Source organism: Balaenoptera borealis (assembly GCF_965194805.1).
Source record: "Balaenoptera borealis genome assembly, chromosome: 4".
Taxonomy (NCBI): Eukaryota; Metazoa; Chordata; class Mammalia; order Artiodactyla; family Balaenopteridae; genus Balaenoptera; species Balaenoptera borealis.
Genome location: NC_138861.1, coordinates 82,251,828 through 82,279,306, shown reverse-complemented (window position 1 = coordinate 82,279,306; position 27,479 = coordinate 82,251,828). Strand labels below are relative to the sequence as shown.

General features: G+C 36.9%; 1 long non-coding RNA gene across 1 annotated transcript in view; it reads left to right on the top strand.

The window, feature by feature from the left end:
* LOC309628126 overlaps nt 1-25,770 on the top strand; it is a 1,093,693-nt gene extending 1,067,923 nt beyond the window's left edge. Inside the window, exon 2 of the long non-coding RNA XR_014244187.1 lies at nt 25,456-25,770. This is a non-coding gene — a long non-coding RNA (uncharacterized lncRNA). The remainder of the gene's footprint in view (nt 1-25,455) is intronic.
* The last annotated feature ends 1,709 nt before the right edge of the window (nt 25,771-27,479 follow it).

The window sequence follows — 27,479 nt, the reverse complement described above, 5'->3', positions numbered from 1 at the left end:
ATAGAAAACAAATAGCAAGCATAAATCCTACCTAATCAGTAATTACATTAGATGTAAATAGATGAAACTATTCAATTAAAAGGCATAGATTGATAGGATAGAAAAAGAACATAGCATGATTCAACTCTATGCTGTATAAAACAGAAACACTTTAGATTCGAAGACACAAAAATATTGAAAATGTAAGATAGAAAAAGTTATTCCATGCAAATGAGAACCAAAAGAAAGCTGGAGTACCTATACTAATATCAGACAAAATAGACTTTAAGGCAAAAGTTATTAGTAGAGATGAAGAACATTTTATAGTGATAAAATGCTCAATTTATGAATAATTTATACCAGTTATAAACATATATGCATCTAACAGCAGATCCTCAAAATACATGAAGCAAAGCTGAAAAAGAATTGAAAGTAGGACTAGATGATTCAAAAATAATAGTTGGAAACCTCAATACGCCACTGTCAGTAATGGATAGAACAACTAGACAGAAGATCAGCAAAGAAACAGAATACTTGAACAACACTATAAACCAACTAGACCTAACAGACACATATAGAACACATCATCCAACAACTTCTTCTCAGGCACACAATAAACATGTTCATAGCAGCATTATTCATAGTGATCAAAATATAGAAGTAACCTGAATGTCCATCAACTGATGTGTGAATAAACAAAATATGCTATATATTGGGTTAGCCAAAAAATTTGTTCAGGTTTTTCCATAATATCTTAGGGAAAAACTCAAACGAACTTTTTGGCCAACCCAATATAAACAATGGAATATTACTCAACCATATAAAGGAATGAAGTACTAATATGTATGACAACATGGATAAACCATGAAAGCCTTACGTTTAGGGAAAAGAGCCAGACATATTGGGTAATCCTGGTTCCTACCATGGCTTCTACTACAGGGAGGACTCAGCACTGCTCCACATGTTTTGGCTCTTGCCATGTGAGAACCCTAGGAGAGTCTAGAAGTAGAGCCAGGAAATGGACAGAGTGGTCAGGGACACTACTGTGGTGTTCACAGCAAAATGATTAAAGGTTGGGTTGGGAGTCCAACCAGGTACAAATCCCTATTTTGATGCTGTTTAATAGCTTGAGACCTTGGGCAAGTTACTTAATTTGTCTCAAATTTTTCACCTGCAAAACATGGATGGGCTCTATCTCATAGGATTTTTGTAAGGATTCTATAATAAAATGTCCACATTTCTTAGCAAAAATCTTTGCTAATAATAAATGCTCAAGCATTGTTAGCAACTTTCATTATCACTCCAATGGAGAAGGGCAGTAAAAGCAAAATAGAGAAAACAGATGACTGTAGCCCTTTTACTAATTATGGCTGATTCCCCAATTTTTTAAAAACTGCTTTCAGTTTAATCAAAGTAAAAATAAACAGACTTGTGAAAATATAGATTTACTATTTCCACTAGGTAAGTTGATGCTGTTGTTTAAAAGGTTTGCAAATTGTTTTTCAAGTTTTTAAAGCTCATCTTGATCTCTGAATAGGATATTCCTCCATTCGCAGGGTGCTAGTTTCTGCAGGGAGCTCTCAGGTGGACTTCTAGCCATGTCTTAGTCTTACCATCCTGGGGATTTATCAGTTAAGTCAGGCCCATGATGGAATTCTCTGTGTAGTTTTCTAGAATGCAAATTACGTAAAAACTGCTTGAGTTTGCCAGCATTAGTACATAGCCGAAGTCACCAGACACATACATATACCTTAAGCTGTCAGTAGTTAATCCTGCAATCTGGAGGAAAAGTGAGTAGGATATTTTGAAATGAATGTAAGAGGTCAGTTCGTGAGCTTGCTATTTTGTTTGCTGGAGGGAACAAGGCTGACTCCTAGCTGTAAACAAAGTTAACTATGGTGTGGGATAGGGGGTGGTGCTCCAAATATATAGAAGAGCCGGAGAGGACTGAGACTTTTCCTCAGTGGGATATATTTGCCTCCTCTGTACTCCGTGGAGAAGAATCAGTGCCTGAGCTAAGGAAGAAATTTTTATAATGACCCACTAAATGTATCAGATTGTAGGAAAAATAAGAATGCAGTTATAGGAACTACCTACAATCCTCAAAGAAATTTGGATTCTAGGGCAGCAAAGTATCCACTGAGTCAGCCAGCAGTCATTAAGAAGTGCTGCTGATTTTCCTGCACTTTGTAATACAGTCAGTGCCATCAATTGCCTGGTGTGCTACTGAGTTCTAGATTCCGTAATTCAGTGACTCTCAAAGTGAAGTCTTTGACCAGTAACATAACATCACCTGGGAGCTTTTTAGAAATGTAAATTTTCAACCCATACCTACTGATTTAGAAACTCTTTCATAACAAACCTCTTGGTGAGTCTGATGGACCCTCAAGTTTGAGAACCACAGATATAACAATATAGCTTATGGAGGGATTGTGGAAAATGACCATGAAGACCTCCAGGTCAGGTTAACCCAAGAACCCCAGAAGCAAAATGTGTGACAGAGGCAGGATTTGTAGTGGAATTTCATGGGAAAGTTAGAAAAAACTATAGTTCAAACTAAGACACCAAAAGTTCATGTGTGACCTTCCTGAGAGTAATGTGTTTGACTTCTTGCTTAAAGAAGTCACTAGTTCTGTTTCTTACTGATGCAAGTTGATGTCTGAATTACAAAAAAACATAAATGATGGAAGAATTCTTTCATAGGCTCTGCCTTTCTAGAAACAATAGACAAGATTCTAGACAGAAAAAAAGATCTGGGAAGGAAGCCAGAAAGTCAAAGAAATTTAAGGTGGTGAAGGGGAATTAAAGCTGGAGTCAAGAGGCTGAAAGTAGGACAATGTGATAAAAAGAGAAAAAGAAGAAAATACATTCAGGACCATGTTAGCTAAATAGAAGTTATGACCTGCTCTCAGACAGTATAAATCCAGTCCTTCTGATTCCACATCTAATACAACAATAAAGAAGATTCATATACACAATCAGCTGTAATGCATCTTTTTAATAATCCTGAGAGGAGGACATGGGATGCTAAGAGTCATGCAAGCCAGCAAAAGATGCCACATTCTGAGTGTGACCAGAGCCATATGGAAAGACTACCAAAACTCAAATCTCCTGACATTACTCTGTTCCTTTTAGTTCATGTATGATTGGATAATTCAGCCAAAATAAACATGAACTCCATCTCCACTGATGCTGAAGCCTTCATAGGAAAGAGAATAATACAAAAGTTTTTTCTTTTCTTCTCAATTGAATACTGTCAGTTTGGAAGAGAATTTGGCAGAATGTATGAATATAAAATTAAGAACAACTTGTTGAAGGACACTAGTTTCTTTATCATGATTGATATAAGAAAATTAGGTCAATGATGATATCATGAAGACTGAATGTAACATTTTCACTTAGGGCATCATAATTTGGCCCAGTGAATTCCAAACAAATGGATAAGAGGGAGGAAAAGTTCCAAATAAACTTCCAAACAAACAAACAAAAAACCTCTGTAATGAAAAATAGATGTGATTACAGGAAAAAAAGAACAATAGTGGTAGTGACTAAAAATCCTTAAAAGAACAAAGGAAAGAGAGAAATATAGAGCTTCAGATGTCTTTAGTTGTAATGAATTTTAATAAAAACAAGCAGTTTTGGTCCCACAAAAATAACCATGTCCTGGTGGTAAGACACATGATTGCCAGGGAAATGGAAAGATAGACCTATTTAAAAAAAGCATAGTGGGATTTAGAACTATGTGCCGAGGAGATACTTGTATAAAATTCACAAGGCTGAGGGCAAAGGGAGGTTGAGAGCAAGTGGATGAGTGTGAAAGGAAAGAGACACATTCTGGACTGTCTGGTCAGGGTCAGACAGGGTATGTTGGTTACTTGCCTAATATAGAGGGCAAAACTGGAGCAGAAGTTATTAGTGGTTGGGGACTTCAATTATCTGGATATCTGCTAGATGTTTCATTCATCTAAGGCCAAAACAGCTGATAAAATATTGCTAAAAATGTCATTCAGAAGAGATAGAATTATATCATGTAAGTGCAGAAAAGATTTTCATGAGATTCGAGTTCAATTCCCTCCCCTCAAATTTAAATCCAGGAAAGCCAAGACCTGGAGAAGTGGCAGGGTTAATTATACATGAAACAGAAATAAAACACTAGTCCCATTTCATTCATTCACTCTTCAAATACTCACAGAGTGCCTTCTACATGCCAGACACTGTCCTAGGTACTTGATATATGTTAGTGAAGAAACAGACAAAAGTCTATGTATTCAGGGCTCTTATATTCCTGTATAATGGGACAACAGACAATAACATAACAAGTAGGTAGACTGTCTAATAAAGCATTGTGTAATTTGGTAGCCACTAGTCACATGTGGCTATTTAAATTTAAATTAATTAAAAGATTAGCCTGTTCACAATTTATTTACTACAAATATTAACTGAATGCCTACCATAGTATGGGGCAGGCAGTGTTTGAGGTGCAAGAGGCACAGCAATGAATAAAACAAACAGTGGAAAGACAGTGGAAAAGACAGAAGGCAATCAAATAAGCAAATTAAGATGTAATATGTTGGCTGATAGCAGTAAGTGTTATGAAGTAAAGTAAGGTAGGGGTAGGGTAGGGATAAAATGAATGGTGTTAGGCTATTTTAGGTAGGGTGGTGCTGTTGGTTGGGAAGAAACCCAAAGGCAGTATCTCAGCAAGCCCTATGGTTATCAGAGGGAAAATTATCCCATGCAAATTGAACAGCAATTACAAAGGTTCTAAAGAAGGTGTACGTGCGCCATGTTCATAGAACATTAAGGAAGCCCAGGTGATTGGAGCATAGGAAAAAAAGAGCAGAGAAGTAGGAGAAAGGCTGGAGAGAGAGTTTCGGGGCCAGATCACATAGAGCCTTGTAAGTCAAAGTCTGGATTTCGGAATTTACTCTATGTGTAAAGGAATGCCCTTGGGGGAGATTCAAGGAGGGCAGTAACAAGATCAGATGTACATTGTAAAAGAATACTAAAGCTGCTGTATGGAAAATAGAACCTAAAAGGGCAGGCACGAAGGAGGGAGACCAGTCGTTCTGTGGATAACCACATCTGCCAAGTCTATTTGGCATGTAAGGTAACATAGTCACAGTTTCTGGAGGTTAGCCCACCACAGAGTTCTTGGTTAACTACACATTTAAACAAAGTAAATAATGCAATTCAGCTATTGAAAGATTATATTCACAGAAATGACTAATTCTGTTTTAAGACCACAGGACTCTCATAAAATCACATTCTCTTAGGATGCAGCCCCTCATATCAGATCAGCAAAAGTTCTTCCACTCAATTCATCTTTTTTATTACCCCCCCCCTTTCAGGAATTTGGCATTAGCTTCCAGATGGGCCTAGTCAAGACACAGATTGGTAGTCTCAGGGCTGTACACACCTCCGTCTTGACTCTGCCACCCCCCTCCCCTTGCTCTTTAGGGCTGCTAATCTCTGTCGCCCTGTCACTGTCAGGGATACAACATGAGAGATTAAAGGACTGTCATTGTTCCAAACTGCTTGGAAGTCTTAGCTCTGTAGATTAGCCATCAAACCCAATGTGTTTGGTCAGTTTCTTTCTCCCATGAGTCTCCTTCCATTCTACCAAAAAAAGAATGTCTGCAATCCATATTTCTTACCTGCACCAACCTACCTAAGCGTACCTGAATTTACAGTGGATATGTATAGAGATGAGACCTTCATTCACTAGGATCAACAAAGAGGAAAGCTGTTTTGAGCCTGGGCCTGGCAGAGAGAATTCTGACAGGCATCCTGGGCCAAGGTAAGAGGAAAGAAATCCAACACCAAACGTGGAGTCACAAAAGTTAGGGGCATATTTAGGGAATAGCAAGAATCCACTTAGGTTAGAACCTTATTCATATTTTCAGTGCTCCTGACATGAAATTAGACAAGTTCATATTTGAATCTTAGCTAATAGGCTGTGATTTATGTCACTGTGACTTTTGTATCTTTATAAGGTTAACTGAAATACAAAGGTACTAAAATTATGCTTTATGCAGAAAGAAGCATAATATCATTATTGTTGGAAAACTTACCTGCTGTGCTTATAATGCTCTTGTTGACTACCCCTGGCAAGTCCATTACGATAAATTGATTAAGTTTGTGGACCTTTGGTTCATAAATGAGAACCACTGCTGAATAAAGATATTCCATACGTTTTTCATAATGGAGCTATTTTTTTCTTTTTTGCCTATGTGCTGGTAACCCACTCATTCAAGAGAAGCTCATGACTTGTACAAGGAAAGCATATTTTTCTCACTTTCTCTTACATCAGGTTTGAAGACAGTTCTTTCTCTCGGGTGACTTCTCTAAATTACAAAACAAATTAAAAGACGTCTAACTATAGGGACTTCCCTGGCGGTTCAGTGGTTAAGACTACAAACTTCCAATGCAGGGTGCGTGGGTTCCATCCCCGGTTGGGGAAATAAGATTGGGGACCTAAGATCCCACATGCCATGTAGCATGGCCAAAAAATTAAAAAAAAAAATTTTTAAAGATGTCTAACTATAATTATACCTAGTAGATCATATTTCTCAAATGAGCCATTTAAAAGAGGTTTTAAAAATGTGTCTGGGGTGTCTGGCTTGCTAACGTCGGTAATTAACATTGGTATTTGGAAATCTGTGATCTTTGACACAGATTTAAAAGTATCTCTATCAGAACTGGCAAACTGGAGTCCCATGGGCCTAACCATTGCTAACTTAATTAAACAAGGAGGTCATTAGACTGAGGTGTCCCCATGCCTTCACTAAGGAAAACCAATCACAATCAACGAGCCTTTAAGCAATAGCTAATCAAATCATTTTCTTGCTTAGCTTCCCCACTTTCTCTCTTTAAGTTTTTCTCCTGGCTCCTGTCAGAGGAGCCCTCCTATCCACTTGGGTTTGGTGCTACCCAGTTTGAATTGACTTTTGCTCAAATGAACTCAAAAATTTTAATATGCCTCAGTTTATCTTTTAGCACCATGTTGGCTGATATGTTTGGTTTTGCCAATAAATGTTTTAAAATGTTTATATTTCACAAAATTTTAGGCTGTCTTCTATTGGATAACAGGAGGATTTTGCAACACTGAGCTGGAATTCCTGTGTGCCATCAATTGGATTAAACCAATGAGTAACTCTCAGTTTGTACCAGTCTCCATGCTTCCCTCCGCTATCTTCTGCCTGACCCTCTTCACTCCTTTATGTCTTGCTCCAGGCTTCTGTAAGCATTTGAGTTTGTTATCTAATTTCTTTGTCTGATACTTATTTTGGAATCTTATTGTTTAACATTTCTGTAACTTAAATCGTCAAAATAAATGCCATATCCTTCATATTTTGCAAGGGAAGAAGTATCGAGTCAATATCAATCCTTTGTAGACTTCTCAAAACCTTATAAGGATCTTCCACACCCTAGTCCATACATGGTGCTTAGGCGAAACTTCAAACTTCTCTCAAACTCCTCTCAAACTTCTCACACGGTGGTAAGGAAATGTAGGAGGGCAAGATCTCCAGGAGTGCATATTTATTTGCTGATTGTATTCAGATGAATAGAGAGAGCACCTGTCATGTTTCACTCAATTTCATAACACCCCTGGGGGGGAAAAGAAAACCCCGTCCAATGAAAACCAATATTTTTTTTGCTTTGAATCAAAAAGATAAAGAAAAAAGAAAAACAAACAAAAATCCCCAATCTCCTCATTTTTCCCTTTTAAAAAAACTCCTTTCATTATCATAATGGCATGACTGGTGGTGGGAGTTAAGAAGATCTTAATAAGTAGATCTTAATTTGACTCTTGGCATTATAATTTACTTAAGGTTAACTGAACCTTCTTTATATTCAGTTTCAGCAGTAAAGCGGGGCTGTTAATAGCTAAGCCATAGCATTGCTAATGAAGTTCCCAGGAAATGTATGCAAAACTGAGCACATTGGAAGTGAATAATTGGCACCATGTTATTCTAATTTGAGCTAAATATCTTCATCTAACCTCTAACTTCTGTAGACTGAAACAGTTGCCAAGAACTGGATTTAGACACGTTGCAGTGTTAAAGGATGACTTCTGATTATTAACCCCAACCTACGTGAACCTAACCATCTGCTTTCCCTACACCTGTGCCCATAGTGTGAGCACAGCTAGGGAAAAAAAAATCATGTAATGGGGCAGATTCCACTGTATGTTTGGATTGCTAAATTTAAATAGGTACTGATCACTGTCTAGTTACCACTACCAGTAATCCCATCATTGTTTTCTCTTTCAGCTTGTTCTTCTGCAGAGATTAGTTCATTAACTTCTCATTTTTCAAACCCCTACCCTTGTTTTCCCCTTGTTTACAGCTGATGTTCATGCCTTATGCTTCATTGACGAAAGACAATTAGTGTGCCAGTAACTGCTCATATTCTCATCAATAAATCCACAGGGCACACATCCTTTCCACCCTCCCTTTTGCTCCAGTATGGGAAGTGTCACTACTCCCATCACAGGCTAATTTTGCCATTTGCTTCCTTGCTTTATCCTGCTTTCTCAAGGACCTTACCCTTAGAAAATCTCTCTATATTCTTGTCATCACTCTCCCTCTCATCTAGATGTAACCTTTATGCACACAAATGCACACCCTTCATCTTAAGCAACTTCTCTCTTAACCCTGTATTCCCTTTAGCTACTGCCTCTATCTTCTGTTCTCATCTCATTCCAAATCACACTTCCATAATGAATTATTTACATGCTGTGTTCACTCCTTAATCCTAACCATTCTTCAGCCTATTCCCATCTGGTTTCTACCCCACTACACTGAAATAGCCTTTCTCAACTCAGCCAAAGACCTCCATTTGGCTTACTCAAAAGTTAATTTTACGTCTGTTTCTAAACTTAAATATGCATATGAATCACCTGGGCATCTTTTAAAAACGCAGATTCAGATTCAGTACATCTGAAGTGGTACCCAAGATTCTGCCTTGCTAACAAGGTCCCAGGTGATATTAATGCTACTCATCTCTGGACCATCCTTGTGCAGCAAGTGCCTTCAGACTTTGTGTTTCCGTTTTTATAGTCATTTTTGGTTTTGTCTTTTTGTCTTCTTTTTCCCGTTTCCTCCTCCTCAAAAACTCTTCTTTCTTATGCTTTGCGTGTGGTATTCTTCTTATCTTTCAAATCTCAGGTAAAAATTGGCCTCCTCAAAAAGCCCTTACCAGACCATCCATCTAGAGGGGATGTTTGATATTTTTTCTTAAATATATCAAGAAATATATAGATAGGTAGGTAGATAGATTTATTTAACAATAAAAGCACTCATTCTGTTATATATTTTCTGTTTCTTTTCCTGATTTTTTTGTTTTTGTTGTTGCTGACATCCCCACTAGACTGTAAACTCCAGAGAATGGGGATCATGTCATCATTATTCACCACTCTAATCTAATGTAAAGCTAGACATATAGTAGGATTTTAGTAAACATTGACTTAATAAATACCTGCAAGGTATAGATAATCCTGCAAGATTATGCTCTCTGAGTTCAAATTGAAATTTGAAAACCTTCAAAAGTGCTTTTGCCGATTTTGGTGTTTTTTTCCTACCCAAACCCATTGCCATGCTGGATTCCTGCTCCTGTCTTCAAATATTTACCTCCCATTACCCTAGTCTCAGTTTCCATCTCGTGATGGTGTAAAGTCAAACCATAGTTAGGTCCTGACTCTTCTTAGAAAATCTCCCAACTAGTACTTTCCAGTGTCCTCTTGCTGGAGAAGAAGCAAGCATTTCTTCCACTCATGGGAATTCAGTATATAATATTTTGAATAAGCCATCTTATCTTGGATTTATCATCTCCTTTCCTAAATTAATAGTAGTTTCCTAGAATTCAAGGACCATATCATAATAATGGTAACAATTTACTAAATACCAATTATATGCCAGTGCTTTACATAAATAATTTGCAGTCTTCAGAACAATTCTTTTGTAATTTTTATTGTGCCAATTTTATAAATTAGAAAATTATGGTCCAAAATGTTACTTTCCCGAGGTCTCCTTGGTAAAAGATGGGCGAGTGTGAGCACAAAATCAATGTTCCTTCCACCACGATTCCTTTTGTTATCACCCCATATCTCCTTTCTCCTACATATTGATCTCTAGCACCTAGAAAAACTCTCTCACATTATAACTGTTAGCAAAAATCCTGGCCCATATCCTCTCTGGATCCTGAACCAGAAAAAGACTAAAATAACTAGAAATTCCCACAGTCCATCCCTTCTCCCCAGAGGCACCTATGCTAAACAGTGTGTGATATAGGAACCTACTGATGTTCTTACCTTGTCTTTTTGTAATCCTGCTATTTAGACAGTGAAAGGAAACTCATATCTCTCTTTTGCAAAAACATATACTGAAAGTGCTCACAAGTTTTCTCATTTTTATGGCAGTTTTTATAGAATATTTATTGCTTGATAAGAGTAAAATCTAAGAGGAATTCAGGAATAAATATACAATAATCATTTTCTCCTTTAGAATTTCATAACTTTTGCCTTTGGGAATAAAAAGGAATGCTCTGAAATATGGGGCATAATGAGAAAAAGGGCATTCCTCCTCAGATAAGCAGGGAACGGATTTAGTCCCCAGCAGGGGAGATGGAGGTAGAAACAGGACTCACTCTGCTTTTTAATCCCTCGTGAGTGTTGTAAGGCTTTATTTAGTGGGGCAGGTAAACCCTCACACTTCTCAGCAAACTCTGAGATTAAGCACATATTTGAGAAGTATATTCCACCCAGTCATAGAAAGGAGAACAGCCCTGTCTTAAAAGTCTACGATTAAGCATACCTTAAAAGAGACGTGGGAATTACCTGCTAAAATCATACTGGATTGAGGGATCAAAAATAAAAAAGAATAAGCTTGTGAAAACAACAAAGTGATAAATCAGTACCCAGGTGGGTCCCCAAGCCGGGGAGTGGAGGGGGTGTCTTAACAACTAGGACTAAAGAGACATCAATTCCTGTTAAATGGGCCTTCCTTCTCAGGGCAGCTAAAGGCAGAACAGGGGGGGCTCTCAGAAGGGACGACCAAACGGCTCCCTGTTTCTTTCACATGTCATATCTACTTCACAGGAGCAATTTACTCTGACATTAAAAACTCCACAATTGATACTCAAGGGACGTCAATGCGTATCTCTGGTTTTATGCTGTGTTTATTTTTCCCTCTTCCTAAAATCCCCCTGCCAATTTCTTTTTCCAAAATGACTCATAAAATGAAGCTGGGTTATTTGGCAGTGTTGACCACCAATCCCTGGGCCCACATGGTAAGCAGGAGCGTGTCTCACTGTAGACACTTACAGGATAAGGAGACGGGAGGGTTGTCTTGAGATTCTTTCATTAAATAACAGCAGAATACACACAAAAAGATAACAAGGAAAACGGAATATGCTCCATTACTTTTGTGTCCTCTGTGGCAGTTTCAAAGAGTTTTCTGTAAATGATCTAAATGTCTCAATGCTTGTTTCCAGTTCTGGTCTGTACCCCCTCCCTGCCCCCAAGCCTCTGGCTAAGTTTAATTCTTTTTATTTCCTTTTCCTTCTTCTGTTCAGTCTTCTTCCAGAATCAGTAACTATGGGGAAAAACGTTTTGTCAAAAAGCCAATACCAGCATGTAGGAAAGTTTCAAACTGAGTAATCCAGGAATGGGATAGTTTGTCCTTTGCCAAATTTCCACTGTGTTACTAAAAAAGGAGCGATATCGGGAACCAATTCTGAACAAGTTGATGATTGTTTTAATTGGGGACTCTCTCTCTCAATGTATTCAGGACACTAAAGGGCTCAAAGTTCTATTGTTGAAGATGTTGTTGAAGATTATTGAAAGACTCTGGGTTGGGAAGAAGGAGATAAGGAGAAAGATAGAGGAGGTGAGAAAGAAGTGTGGGCAACTGGGCAGGTCATTGCTGACTGATCTTGCTACATCTGGGGTCAGAGGGGCATAATGGAAGTCTTTCATTTTTTTTCAATTTTTATTTTATTTATTTGTTTTTTATACAGCAGGTTCTTATCAGTCATCTATTTTATACATATTAGTGTATATATGTCAATCCCAATCTCCCAATTCATCCCACCATCACCTCCCCACACCCTGCTTTCCCCCCTTGGTGCCCATACATTTGTTCTCTACACATAATGGAAATCTTGATCTCTGCTCAACTTTTTTCTGACCCTGACACACTGATACCTGATAATGAAGGTGTCCCCATGACCTTCTCACCATCCCTGCTTGATGTACGATAGAGAATATGTCAGGGTCAGCTTTTCCAATCCACACAGGCATGCTGTTTCCGATGAGGATGTGACCAACCTTCATCTCCACTTAGAGAAACAAAGCACTCATCTGTAACATGCCAAGATGTTTGCCAGCCACTTGAGGGATGAGTCAAGAAATCACGTTTTCCACATGAAGAGTGTTCAGTGAACTGACTCTGAGTTCTTTTGTAAAGATTACACTAGTTATGACAACGGCCAATGAAAGCATTCCATTTCCAACTGTGACTCTTAAGTGTTAAACTTACATAGAAGCTCTATATTCTTTTCGTCTAAAAAGATACAGGAAGCGCTTACCTCTAAATAGAATTCTGGTTCTGTCGGAAGCAGGAAAAATCACTTGCTTGAGCAGACTCTAAGTTCTAAACCGAAAAAAGTATTCCATGGACATCTATGGTTTGAACTACAAGTGGTTGGTTGATGGTGATTTAATATCAAGTTTTGGAGATTTGACTTACTTCTGCTTTGACAAATATGGAGATTCCCAGGTTGTAAAGAATCAGTCTTCGGATTGTGCTCAAAGAACTATTGAGTAAAGGCCTATAGTAAACCTCCTCTTGAATATTTCAGTAGACTTATTGCCCTGTACTCCTCCTGTTTTTCATACATGCTATTTCCTGTGATAGCTCAAGTTCCCATTTTTTACCACTTATTATTAAAGTTCCAACCATTTAGAATAACTCCCTGGATTTGTAAGATGTTTAATTTATCTATTTTAAATAGTTTGTCACAGTTCTTTGAATGTCAAGACTAAAGAGTTTTAAGGATTGATGGGGATCTAGAGAGAAGTATAACATTTCATACCTCATCTTAGTCATTGTTTTGAGATCTTATTTCCATTAATGTGCAAAGTATTGAAGAGACTAGAAAACATTAGCTTAGAAAAAACTGTAAAAACAATTTCTTCTTCCAGAGAGAAACACATGAAGCCCAAGCAGTTTGATTTTATAATGTCTCAGGTGGCAAGGCAGTAACTGCTTGCAAATGATTGCCAGAAAATTTGGGGGGTAAGCTTAACTTCCCTTACGAGTGACTTAAGAGATTTCATCCCTGAAAACCTTAGGTCCAGGATATTACATGTGTCAACGAAGCAAGGGAAAATGCTCATGTGCCACTAGCAGGGCTCAGCCCTTTGCAGAGTTCTGCATCTGTAAGAAGGTCACATCACAGCTGGAGAGGCAGAATAAGCATTTTTTCACAGGAATGACTGATGTTTAAGAAGGAGTACTACATCACTGAAATTAGCAGACAGTCATCTTTGATATTTGATACTTTCTTTTAAGTAGAATAAAACAAACCACTGTACAAGCCCAGCAATGAAGAAGCAGAACAGATGGTAGTGAGACTTCCTGTTCACTAGTTGATTCCCTCTTCCCCAGCACCACCCACCCCCAAATCCAAACCACAGAACATAAAGCAAATAATATGGAGCAACCAGCATCATTAATTATAATGTAAATGTCAACTGAGGTCACCTTACCTTTTAGAGTTTAAATAAAATGAGATTGAATTCCTAACCCTGTATCCTAACCTTTCAAAGGTTTCTATGAGTTTGGTGAGATGCTTACATATTTATAGTTATCTCTAGCTAAAAATTCCAATATCAATGGAAATCTTGAACCAGTTCATGTCTCATCCCCTTGGAGCTACTCATTTCACTCTGCTCTGTGCCTGTCGAAAGGAGGAAATCACCTCTTTTCCTTGATTTGTCCTCCAAAACACACAGACATGTATTTAACATGGTTAGCAGACTTCAGTGGAAATCTGGAATAGCAAAGTGGAATGTATTACACAGTAAGGCAACACATTTAAAATTTATCCATGCAACAAATATGTAATGGGCACCTACTCTGTGCCAGCTATTGTTCTATGGTCTGGGACTATAGCATTCAATGAAATCAAAATCTCTGCTCTCGTGGAATTTAAATCCTTGTGGGGAGAGATAGATTATAAACAAATACATGCATATGTAACATATACCAAACTGTATATAGGAAATTAAAGAAAAGTAAAGTACAGCGAGGAGGATGAGAGTGAGGAGGGGTAGAAGGTTTTTTAGATCAGGAGTCAAAGTAGACCTCTCTGGTCATATTTGAGCTGAGTCCTTAAGGAAGTAAGAGCAGAAGGGCCAGTACAAAGCTTCTGGGGAAGGAATAAATTTGGCTTGTCCAAGGAAGCAAAGGAGGCCAGTGAGGCTAGCGGAGAGTGTCCAAGAAGGTGAAAGACATCAGACAGAGATAACTCATGCTAGGTTAGAGTCTGGGATTGGATAAACTATAAAACATTGTCTGCAGGCAGAGCCTTCTGAGACTACTGTAGAATATAGGAATTTGACATTTTCTGATACTCAAAGTGCTGATAAATAGAATGCTTCCTCACTGGCAGCCTATTTTCTCTCTTCAACATTCTGTGTATCCCTCCCTTTTCCCCAGAGTTTCTCAATGATGGGGCCCCTTCAGGCTTTGGAGCTGGTGCTTCCAGGGCAGAAGGCTGGCCTGGCTTCATTCGGCCCACCAATCTTAGCCTCGACTCATCTGTGCAAATTGGCATTGGTCTTAAGAAAACTGTAAATGTTTTGGGGCACTCAGCCCAAGCGCAAAACTAAAGGGCATCTTTTAGCATTGTTACAGCTACCTAACTCTGCATGTCGGCATCTTTTGCAAGCAGTGTCTTGGTCTTGCCAGAGATGGTTGCTTATACTTGCTTTAGAGATAATGGGTCTGTGCATCAGTATTACAATGATCTTGGGGTGAAGCAATAAAAATGAGTGGATTTTTCTGAACAGAGATTTGGTGCCAACCTCTCCCTCTGAGTGGCAAATAGCAATCATCTCACAAGTACTTTTTCAATGTGAAGGGTAACTGTAAATTATTTTCACCTTGTATTTTCAACTTTTTAAAGCTTTTTTTGGGGGGGATATTCTCAAAATGACTGCTATGAAAGCTTTTTTAAACTTGGAAAAGCATTTATTCAATGCACTCACTTAGTGGGCACTTATATGAAAGTACTGTTCTGGGACTTCCCTGGTGGCGCAGCGGTTAAGAATCCGCCTGCCAATGCAGGGGACGGGAAGTCCTGGTCCGGGAAGATCCCACATGCTGCGGAGCAACTAAGCCCGTGTGCCACAACTACTGAGCACACATGCCACAGCTACTAAAGCCCACACCCCTAGAGCCTGTGCTCCACAACAAGAGAAGCCACCGCAATAAGAAGCCCGCACACAGAAACAAAGACCCAATGCAGCCAAAAATAAATAAATTTAAAAAAATAAAAAAATTTTAAAATTTTAAAAAGTACTGTTCTATATGCTAAGATTTAAAGTCACATGATTTTTGTTTGTCTGCCATAAAAGACCATGTTATAAGCTAATGGGTCTCAAAGAAGCAGCTAGAAGAGAGGCAGACTGATCCTCATCAAAGATGGTGGGGACAGAGAAACCAGGTGGACCTGCTGGGGTGAACAAACCATCAGGGAAGTTCCAAAGATCAGACAGTAGGAGAAGGTGCAGGTTGATACTTATAGTTGGTACAGTGGTTGGGAAAGGGGTAGATGGGATGATGAAGAAGACCACTGACAGAAATCCTACTGGGAAATCTGGCTACAAGGAAAAGAATGTAATCAGAGTCTAGAGTTAAGAGGTAGGACTCCTCTTAAAAAGACTGGAAGAACAAGTCCCAACTTTAGTTCCAGAGGAATCTGAGTTAGAGAACAGAGAATCAAGGTATGAATTCTGGCACTGTAAGAAAAGCCTGTTACATAAACAGAGGTATGGAAACATTATACACCTAGCTTTGTGTTGTGTTATGAAAAGAACTGTGAAGAGGATCTAGTTTCTTTTACTGAGCTCTTTGCTTGATTTGAAAGATGGATTTTTTAAAAATATTTCTTACATAAAATGAAAACATTATGGTAAAAATAGACCCCAGGGCATTATGGGAGTATTGATAAGGAAAGGATTATCTTTGTTTAGGGAAACTGAGAAAAGCTTCCTGGCAAATATTGAAGTCTTCTATCTTAAGTCACATGGTATCAGGAAAACAGGTATTATATGACTAGTCCCTCTGTCAAAATAAGCAACTATAAGTAGAATTGTTAAGGACTTTTAAGTATGGTTTAGAGACAAAATAACTTCTTTATAGTCGAAAAAAGACTCTAGCATCAGATAAACATTGAGCAAGTTACAACCTCTCTGTGACTTAGAGGTTTGAGTGTTTGTGAATCACACAGTATAGAGTTCCACGGCATTCAGTAAATGTCATTGCCCATCTTCCAAATCTTTAGGAAGTGGAAGTATTGGATTTTCATCCGTTATGGTATATTGAGAATCTATTTATATATGTGTAGATGTAGTCAAAGGGAAAAAATGATCACAAATTTGAAACAATATTTTCTGGAGAGCTTAGTAATGTAATTTCTGTTTAATTATAATAGCTACAATTCCAGGAATGGCAAAGAAGTCTCTTAATTTATTACTTAAAAAATACAAAAATATTTTAAGTAAAGACTTTGGGCTTTGCAGAAGAAAGGCACTTTACAAATCAATATGTGTATTAGTTTTGTTACTGTAATAGCTGAACATTAATGTCCAGTCCAAAATTTTATAAGAAAGCCAAATGCAAAAATTGGTCAATTGGTTTCCATAAAATTATATTGCTTAGCACAATAATGGTTTCTGTTTTATGCAACATTTTCCAAAGAAATGTGGTAATATCTTAATGAGGAATAAGTACGAAATATTGGAAACTCTTGTCCTTGTAAGCATTTTACAGATTAAATGGTTCCAATGGAAGAAATAAAGGTTCTATCCAGGCGAAACATAGAATTAGTTACGTGGACCTACTCCCTATGCATAGTGTGTTCCTCAGAAGTAAAACAAAGCCAAAATACAATGAACATACTGAGCCATCCATAAAGAAGGGAAGTATCTTATAGTGGCTGGAAAAGGAAGCTATTAAGAAAGACATTTCAATTATTCCAAAGATATTTGTTGAGCCTCTAATATATGCCAAGTGATTTGCTGTGTCACAAAGACACAACAGTGAGGCTGGCAGATTAGATTGTACATTCAATAAATGGCTGCAGCAATGGCTCCCATTCTACATACTCTTGTTAAAATGTGACTTTGCCATTCTTCCCATAAAGAATTGGGTATCTATGTTTCCTCCTTTTGGATCTGGGCAAACTTATATTTTGGTGAAAGTGAGACTGTATAACTTCTGATGTCAGGCTATGAAAGATATTACAGTTTCTGCCTGAATCTTTTGGACAGCTTGTTCTCAGAATCAATAACCTTCTGAAGAGACCCAAGTGGAGAGGAATGGACATCCAGCTCCAGTGTGCCTGAAACATTCATAAGTCATCTTAAAATAGATTCTCAACTCTAGCTTGAGACAACCCATCCCAGCTGACATCACGTGGAACAGAAATAAACTTTCCCCACCAAGACTGCCTATACTGTAGATTTGTGAGCAAAATACGTGATTAGGGTTGTATTAAGGTTCTATGTTTTGAGATGCTTTGTTACATAGCAATAGCTAACTGGAACAGTGAGAAATAAGTCACATTTGTATCTTTCTGAAGCTTATAGTGAATGATGAATAAAATTAAGCAAGCAATAATGGTATAATGGAAATTGTTTAAATAATGGCAAAACATTCATACATATGGGTATATTTGGGAGACGGATTGTAGTTTTCAACAATTATAACTTCCCTGAAGAAGTAACACCTAAGGTGACACCTGAAAGATGAGTGGGAAATGGAAGTTGCATGTTTTAGAGACGGAAAGAAAGTATGCCTTGATAATAGCCTGTGTGGAGATGGGAGTGGAGACCAGAGAAGAAAAAAATAGGGAAAAAAATATTCAAAAGCTAAATGAGATCAGGTTAAGAAGCTTGGACTTTATCTTGAAATAGTGATCCAAGGTAATATTTTAATTAGCTAAGGATGTGGTCAGGTTTATATTTTAGAAAGATTAAGAAAAAAGGGAGGTAACTAGAGATATACAGACTAGTTAGGTAGTAACAGTGATTTAATTTTTCTCTATCGGCAGAGTTTTTCATCTTAGTTTGCCAACAAGAATCTTGAGTTCAAGAACATTGTGACCTTATGGAGGGAGGGGTGTTGAGGGTATGGAGAGTAATATTTTTTCACCTGGGCTCTGATTCAGGTGATGCGCACAACTGAAAATATAAGCTTTCAGGGCATGTATTACTTTAAATGCATAGTACAACTTGCTGCCAGACCAGATGTGTTGAAAAAAAAAACAAAACAAAACCACCTCCTTTCTATAGCCATTGAAACAAAGTTTACTGTTCTAACAGGTTTGTATTTTATTTTGCATTGCCACACATCTGCTTATTTAAAAAACGACATCCTTTTGATAGTAATTGTTCAGCACAAGTAGGTATTACAGCTTGATGTTTGTGTGTTCTAATTCTCAGTGTTCTTTGATTCCAGGTCTTATATATAGAGCAGTTAAGGCAACTGTGACAGCATTTTTTTGAAATATATTGTAAAATAATAAAAGGTAACATAATTATTATATTATTATAACATAACTATTATATTATTTCATCTTAGTTAATGGAAGCTCCATCCTTTCAAATGCTCAGACCAACAACCCGGACGCATCCTTCACTCATTTTATATCCTCCATTCTTGACTCATTTTATTTGCAAATCCTGTTCTATCTATCTTTAAAATATATCTAGAATATGATCATTTTTACACCTGCATTGCTACCCTCCTGACGACAACCATCATCTCTCTCTACTGCAAAAGTCTTGTAGAAGGTGCTTCTGCTTTTACATTTGCCCCACCTACCATAAGGACTGTTCTTAACACAGCCATCAGAGTAAATTTTCAAAAGCCAAAATCAGCTCACTCCTCTGCTCAAAACCCTACGGTTGTCCCCATTTTATTCAGACTAAAAGCCAAAGTCTAGGAGGCTGCATGTAATCCGGTTCCCTGTTTTATCTCTGACTTTCTCTTCACCTTTTCTCTCTCTCTGTTCAAGCCACACCAGGACACATAAACACTCCAGGGACATTCCAGCCTTGGGATTTTGTTTCAGCTATTGTTTCAGCCTAGAAGGCTTTTCTATAGGCATCTGTATGGCTGATTTCCTCAGCTCCTTCAAGTCTTTGATCAAATGTCACCTATTTAAAACTGCAATTAGCAGTCTCCTCATTTATCATCCCTTAAACTCCCTAACCCTTCTCTACTTTTATTCTTTTCTCAAAGCCTCTATCACCCTGTAACATACCACATTATTTATTTATTTATTTTTCATGTCTATTGTTCATTTTCTGTCTTTACTTCTACCTGCCCCCACTCCTGATAGAATGTAAAGAGGGATAATGAGAGCAAAAATCATTTGTACACTGATGTAGAAAATTCCCTTGAGAAGTGTCTGGCACATAATAGGCATTCGAATAGTTGTTGAGTGAATGAATTGTGATAGAGATGGGGGAACTCTCCCCATTTTTTCCACCACATACAATTCTCCTTTATAATTTCATGTAACTTTTGACATGCCCTTTGGTCTACTGAAATTCTACTACTGAGTTGTTTACATTCTCCTTTTCTTCTCTTCACTGTGACTATCATTGGAATTTAATCAACTATCAAAGTCATCTTGGCATCTTGGCCAGACCAAATTCTAGCTAGAGCATTTCAAATATTAATGCCATCCTAATGAAGAAAATAAGAGTGGCCTGCATAGGCATCAAAACCTTTAAATGTCTTATTCAGCGTCGCTGTTTCAATCAATATGGAGAATAACCAGTACTTTAAAGAGCAGGATTCCAGTTTAATATAGTTCAAGGAATGGGTAGGATAAAGAAGAGCACTTTGAATGGCATTAAATAGGAACAAGTTTGGGGTAGGGCAAAAACGATAGCTAGCTAGCTAGCTAGATAACTAGATACATACATATATACATAGATACATAGATAGATTCCTTTCCCTTGTTATACCACAGCTATATTTGGGTCTACTCATTTTATATCTAAATCCCACTATTCTCCTCTGATACCAGGCAGTAAGGAACAGCTCCCTCAGATCCCTTCAGAATCACAGGATGTTTCATAACCATCTTATATCTTAAATAAAAGTTTCTCTTTCATTTCTGTTGAGTGTCTATTATATGTGTGTTGCACATGTGCTAGGTCCTGAGAATGTAGGAAGAAACAAAACACATATCATTTTTTTTTCTCATGGAACTTATAATCTAGGTCTTCTAATAAAATAGAAGCAGCAGTAGTGGACCAGAGTCCAGTTAATACATCTACCAGCTCCTACTGCTGTGCTTTGCAGAAACAAAGACCTTGCTCTTCTTACATCTTACCCTAGTCTTGGCCTCTTAGGGAAGTAAAAGTAATTAGTGAAGACACAGATACTTTGATTTCTTTAATCTGAGAAAATTGTATTGATAGTATTATTTCTAGGATATTCAGCATTTGTTCTGGACCCTATTCTAAGTGTTGGAATCAGAGGTGAACAAGATACACATAGTGACTGCCCACATGAATATTCCAATCTATTGGAAGTAGAAGATATTCTGTAAACCCCAAATCAATGAAAGAAATTTCCACAAGAAATTGTATAAGTCCTGACAATTAAATATTTTCTCTACCTGCCTCCCATTTTTCATTGTCATTACAATCTACCAAAGATGTGGAATCAGGGGTTGGAAAAATTAAGGGTGAGGTCTCCACTGGGGCATTTCTACTTTCCTGCTGTGCATGGTTTACTATTTGCGTAAGTTGTTCTGGTTCTGAGTATCATCAACCACCCCACAGTTTTCAATACCTAATATATTGTCTGGCTTTTAATGCTCAGCCTCTATAAGTACAAATCTTAGCAGATGGAGATAGTATATACAAGAGAGAGAAAAGTCTATATCCATATCACACGGGCAAGAAGTAAAAGAGTATGGGAAGGCATTCTAAGGCAAATAGCAAGGCAACAAGTTAAAGAAAAGGAATCATTTTAAAAACATTAAACATTCAAAGCTAAAACACACTGAGATCATATTCTGCTTAGAACTGTAACAGTGTTTCAGAATTTGAATAATATATGGACACCTTTTAAAGAACAATGAAATTCTTCTCCCCCTCCTACTTCCATAGATAGCTTCAGTTATTATATTAGGTTTTCTCAAAAATATTAAAATTGTGTTATATTCTTTATGCACATAGGTATTTATGTAACTGTAAAATTAAAATTATAAGCTAAAGACAAACTAAACCATAATATCAATACAATTAAAACATTAGTATCAGACTACTTATGCTTCTGGTTAAGATAAAGTAACTGGGAAAGGATTTAGCCTCTTGTCTGAAACATCTCAAGTCTTTAGAAATCAGACAGTGAAGGAGAGTGATCTCTGAGCAATAGGAAACAAAACGCAATGAACTTTGAAATTGCCCAAACTTGCCACACAGAGAAAGTTTCCAGGCTGCGATGAAGAAGGAGGAAGCCAAGCAGAGCCTGGCCGTCTTCCTGAATTGAGGAGACAGAGCTGAGGGTCTGGGTAGACCAAAGTGGGCAGGAGTTTGCAGGAAAGCATGCCAGAGAGCAAAGAGCTGGTAAAGAAAGAACTCTTGAGATATAGACAGTCTACTTCAAGTCTTCAGGAAAATTGTGATCAGCACAACGTGTAAGGAAATTATCCAAGGCTGAAGAAAAGAACCACCCAAAGGATTAGAGGAAATAACCTCTGGAATACACATAGGAACAGGGATAGTGCCTGTTTCTATCAACCAGTGTGGAAAATGATATAATTCATGGTGTAAAAGAGAGCATACTCAGAAGTCTTTTGCTAAACTTGCTGTGGTCCAACACAAAAAAAAGTTTAAAAGCAAGATCCAAAAGGATCAGTTTCCCAATACCTAACTTGTCTCAGAACAAACTCAAAAATATTCCTAGAATACAAATATATCCAGCATCCAAGAGGTAAAATTTGCTGTGCCTGTCATCCAATCAAAAATTATCAGTCATGCAAAGAAGAAGGAAAATAAGACCATAAAGGACAAAATTTATAAAAACAACCCAGAAATTATACAAAAGATAGGATTAGTAGATAAGGATATTAAAACAGTCATATAACTATATTCCATATGTTCAAGAAGCAAGAAGAAAGATTGAATACTTTTAGAAGAGACATCAAAAATATAAAGAAAGACTCAAATTGAGCTTCTAGAGATGAAAACTACAATATTTGAAATTAAAAACACACTTGATGGGATGAACAGATTATAAACTGCAGAAGAGACATTAGTGAACTTGAAGACAATAGTAGAAACTATCCACAATGAAACACAGAGAGTAAAAGACAGTTTAAAAAGAATAATCAGTGAACTGTAGGATAATATCAAAGCTTAATATACGAATAAATGTAATTGCCAAAGGGAGAAAAAATTTTTGAATAATAACCAAACATTTTCCAAATTTGATAAAGATTATAAATTCACAGATCCAAGAAGCTCAATGAACCCCAAGCAAGAGAAACATAAAGAAAATTATGCCAAGTCACAGTATAATAAAATTGCTTAAAAAATAAAGTGGAAATCTTGAAAGCAGCCCAAGGAAAATGACACACAAAAGAAAAATAAGGACAATAGATTTCTTGATGGAAACAATGAAGTTAAAAAGCCATGGGGTGACATCTTTAAGGTACAGAAAGAATAAAAAGTCAGCATAGAATTTTTACCTACAGAAAATATCTGTCAAAAACAAACATGAAAGGAAAATGTCTTCAGACATACAAATCTGGAAGAATTCTTCAGCAGCTGACCTATACTAAAAAAATGTTAAAGGAGGAGGAAAATGATATCAGATAAAAACCTATGTCTAGGAAAAGGAATAAGGAACATAGGAAATGGTAATTATGTGGGTAGAAACTTATTTCCTACTTCTATTTTCTTTTCCGTTTCAATTTATTTAAATGATTATGTAATGACAATTTACCATGGGCTTTATGATATACATAGAATAAAATTTATGACAATAATAATACAAAGGCCGGATAGAAATGAAAGTATACATTTACTATATATGAAGTTGTATAATATCACATTATATTGGTTGTTGTATATTGAAGGTGTATACTATAAATTCTGAGGCTACCAGTAAACAAAGTTTAATTTAAGAAAACAACAGCTATATCTAATAAGGCCAGAAAATATATTAAAGTAAAACAGAATGATAAACAAGAAGGCAGAAAAAGAAAAGAAAGAAAAGAACAAAATGGACAAATAGAAAAAAGAAAAAGAAAAATGGTGCATTTAAATTTTACTGTATCAATAATCACAGTAAATGTACAGGTGATCCTCATTATTTGTGGTTTCTGTTTTTGCAGATTTGTCTACTTACTAGCATTTGCTTGTAACCCAAAATCAATATTTGCTGCACCTTCCTGGTCATCAACGTACAAGTTCTCAGATGAAGTTAAACAAGGCAACACTCTGCCTTCTTGTTTCAGCTGTCATACTGTAAACAAATGTCCTTTTCTTGGTCTATTTAGTGCCACATTTTTGCATTTTGGGGCTTTTTGTTGGTGAATTCACTATTTTAATTGGCCCCCAAGCTTAGTGCTCAGGCTCTGTGTAGTATCCCTAAGCACAAGAAGGCTGTGCCTTACAATGACAACGAGTGTGTTGGTTAAGCTTCATTCAGGCATGAGCAATATTACTGTTGCCAGGAGTTCAATGTGAATGAATCAATATATATTAAATAAGGTGTCTTTAAAAAGAAACACACATAAAACGAGGTTGTATATTGATTGGCTGACAAACCAATTATAGCCAGAGACTCTAGGAGTCTACTTTGTATTTGCCCAAGGAACATGCCTAGGATACTACTTCGGTGACCATGATGACTTTGTATAACATAACTATTGTGTACATCAAGAACCAACTGTAAAAGCTCTTAATAACCCAATTAATTGACAGAGATTGTCAGATTGAATAAAAAAACAAGACCCAACTAACTTGCCTACAAGAAACTTATTTTCTTTTAATTTTTTTACATCACTAATTATCAGAAATACAAATCAAAACTACAGCGAGGTATCATCTCACACCAATCAGAACGGCCATCATCAAAAAATCTACAAACAATAAATGCTGGAGATGGTGTGGAGAAAAGGGAACCTTCCTACACTGTTGGTGGGAATGTAAATTGGTATAGCCACTATGGAGAACAGTATGGAGGTTCCTAAAAAATCTAAAAATAGAGATACAGTATTTTCCAGCAATCCCATCCCTGGGCATATATCTGGAGAAAACTATAATTAGAAAAGATACATGTACCCCAATGTTCATTGCAGCACTATTTACAATAGCCAATACATGGAAGCAACCTAAATGTCCATCGATGGAGGAATGGATATAGAAGATGTTATATGTATATATACAATGAAATATTACTCAGACATAAAAAAGAATGAAATAATGCCATTTGCAACAATGTGGATGGACCTAGAGATTGTCATACTGAGTGAAGCAAGTCAGATAGAGAAAGACAAATATCATATGATATCACTTATATGTGGAATCTTAAAAAATGGTACAAATGAACCTACTTACAAAACAGAAATAGAGTCACAGAAAACAAACTAGGGTTACCAAGGGGGAAGGGACGAGGGATAAATTGGGAGATTGAGATTGACATATATGCACTACTGTGTATAAAATAGATAACTAATGAAAACCTACTATACAGCACAGGGAACTCTACTCAAAGATCTTGGTGACCTAAATGGGAAGGAAATCTTAAAAAGAGTGAATATATGTATATATATAACTGATATATAACGCAACTATATAACTAACGCAACATTGTAAATCAACTATACTCCAATAAAAAGTTAAAAAGAAAAAATTTTTATTTTTCATTATTATTTATTTATTTATGGCTTTGTTGGGTCTTAGTTGCAGCACGTGGGATCTTTTGTTGTGGTGCGTGGGCTCTCTAGTTGCAGCACATGGGCTCAGTAGTTGTAGCACGTGGGCTTAGCTGCCCTGTGGCATGTGGGATCTTTAGTTCCCCGACCAGGGATCAAACCTGCGTCCCCTGCATTGGAAGGCAGATTCTCAACACTGGACCACCAGGGAAGTCCCCAAAGAAACTTATTTTAAATGTAATGACACAAATAGGTTAAAAAAAGAGATGGGAGGGCTTCCCTGGTGGCGCAGTGGTTGAGAATCTGCCTGCTAATGCAGGGGACACGGGTTCGAGCCCTGGTCTGGGAAGATCCCACATGCCACGGAGCAGCTGGGCCCGTGAGCCACAATTACTGAGCCTGCGCATCTGGAGCCTGTGCCCCGCAACGGGAGGGGCCGCGATAGTGAAAGGCCCGCGCACCGCGATGAAGAGCGGTCCCTGCACCGCGATGAAGAGTGGCCCCCGCTTGCCGCAACTGGAGAAAGCCCTCGCACGAACCGAAGACCCAACACAGCCAAAAATAAATAAATAAAGTAGCTATAAAAAACACTTTCATGCATCCTTTCCATTCTGTATTCTTAAAAAAAAAAAAAAAGAGATGGGAAAGTTATACCACGCTAACACTAATCAGAAGAAAGTCGATTAATATCAAAGATTTCAGAGCAAGAATACTACAAGGGATAAAGAGATTAATTCTATAATGATGATAAATGGATCAATTCTTCAAGAAGACGTAATAATTCTAAACATTTATTCAACTAACATCCAAGCTTCTAAATACATGAAGCAAAAACTGATATAACTGCAAAGAGAAATACACAAATCCACAATTATAGGTCAATATAGGTCAAATCCCTATAATAAATCCCTTATAAAACCACATAGTGATTCTGCTTCTCTGATTGAGCTCTGAGGGATACATTTACCATATTAAAGGATTAAAAAAGAAAAAAACATATCATCATTTCAGTACTGAGAGAAAAAGAATTTGACAAAATTGATCACCTATTTCTCACCAAAATAGGAATAGAATATGAAATTCCAAATTCCAAAATTTGGTAATTCTATTCTAAAATAGGAATAGAATAGTCCTCAATATGATAAAGGGCATCTACAAAAAAATCTACAGCTAGTACCATACTTAATGACTAAAAACTGAATGATTTCCACCTATGATCAGGAGCAAAGTACACATGTCAGCTCTTACCACTTCTATTCAACTTTGCTCTGAACGCTCCAGCTAGGGAAGTAAAAATTTTAAAAAGAAATAACAGGCAACCAGCTTGGAAAGAAAGAATCAAACTTTCTTTATTCACAGATGATATTATTATCATCTATGTAGAAAATATAATATAATTTACACAAACGTTGCTAGAATTAGTATGTGAATTTTGACAGGATGACAGTATATAAGGTTGATATAAGAAAGATTAATATACAACAATAAATTGTGTCTCTATATTCTAGCAGTGAACAACCAAAAGCTGGAATTTGAAAAATAGACTATTTACAATAGCAACAAAAATGTAAAATACTTAAGGATGAATTGAGTTTGACAAAATATGTGAAAGACTTATATACTAAAACCTATATGGCATTACTGAAAAAAAACAGAAAGCCAAAATAAATTGAGGTGTCATATGCATGGATTGAAAAACTCATTACTGTTAAGATGATATGCTCCCCAAAATGATCTATATATTTAATGCAATCCAAATAAAACCCTAGTAAGCTTATTGTATAAACTGGTGAACTACTTCTAAAATTTATATGGAAAAGGAGAGGACCTAGGATAACCCAAACAGCTTTGAAAAAGGAAAGAAAGTTGGAGGACTTATGCTACCTGACTTCAAGACCTATTATAAAGCCACAGTAAACGAGACAGTGTGGTATTGGAATAAAGATAAATAAATAGATCGATGCAATACAATTGAAAGCTCAGAAATAGACCTACACGTTCATGATTAATTAGCTTGCTAATTGATGTGAAGGTAATTCAATGAGAAAAGAGTTTTATCAACAAATGGTGCCGGAACAATTGGATAGCCAGAAATAGGATGACATTTTATCATAACTCACACCATATAATGTGAAACCTAAAACCAGAAAACTTCTTGAAAAAGACTTAGGAGAAAACCTTTGTGTCTTTTCTTACATACAAAATCAGCAGCATGATCCATACAAAAAATTGATAAATTGGACTTTATCAAAATTAAGAACTTCTGTAATTTGAAAAACTGTTAAGAGAATGGAAAC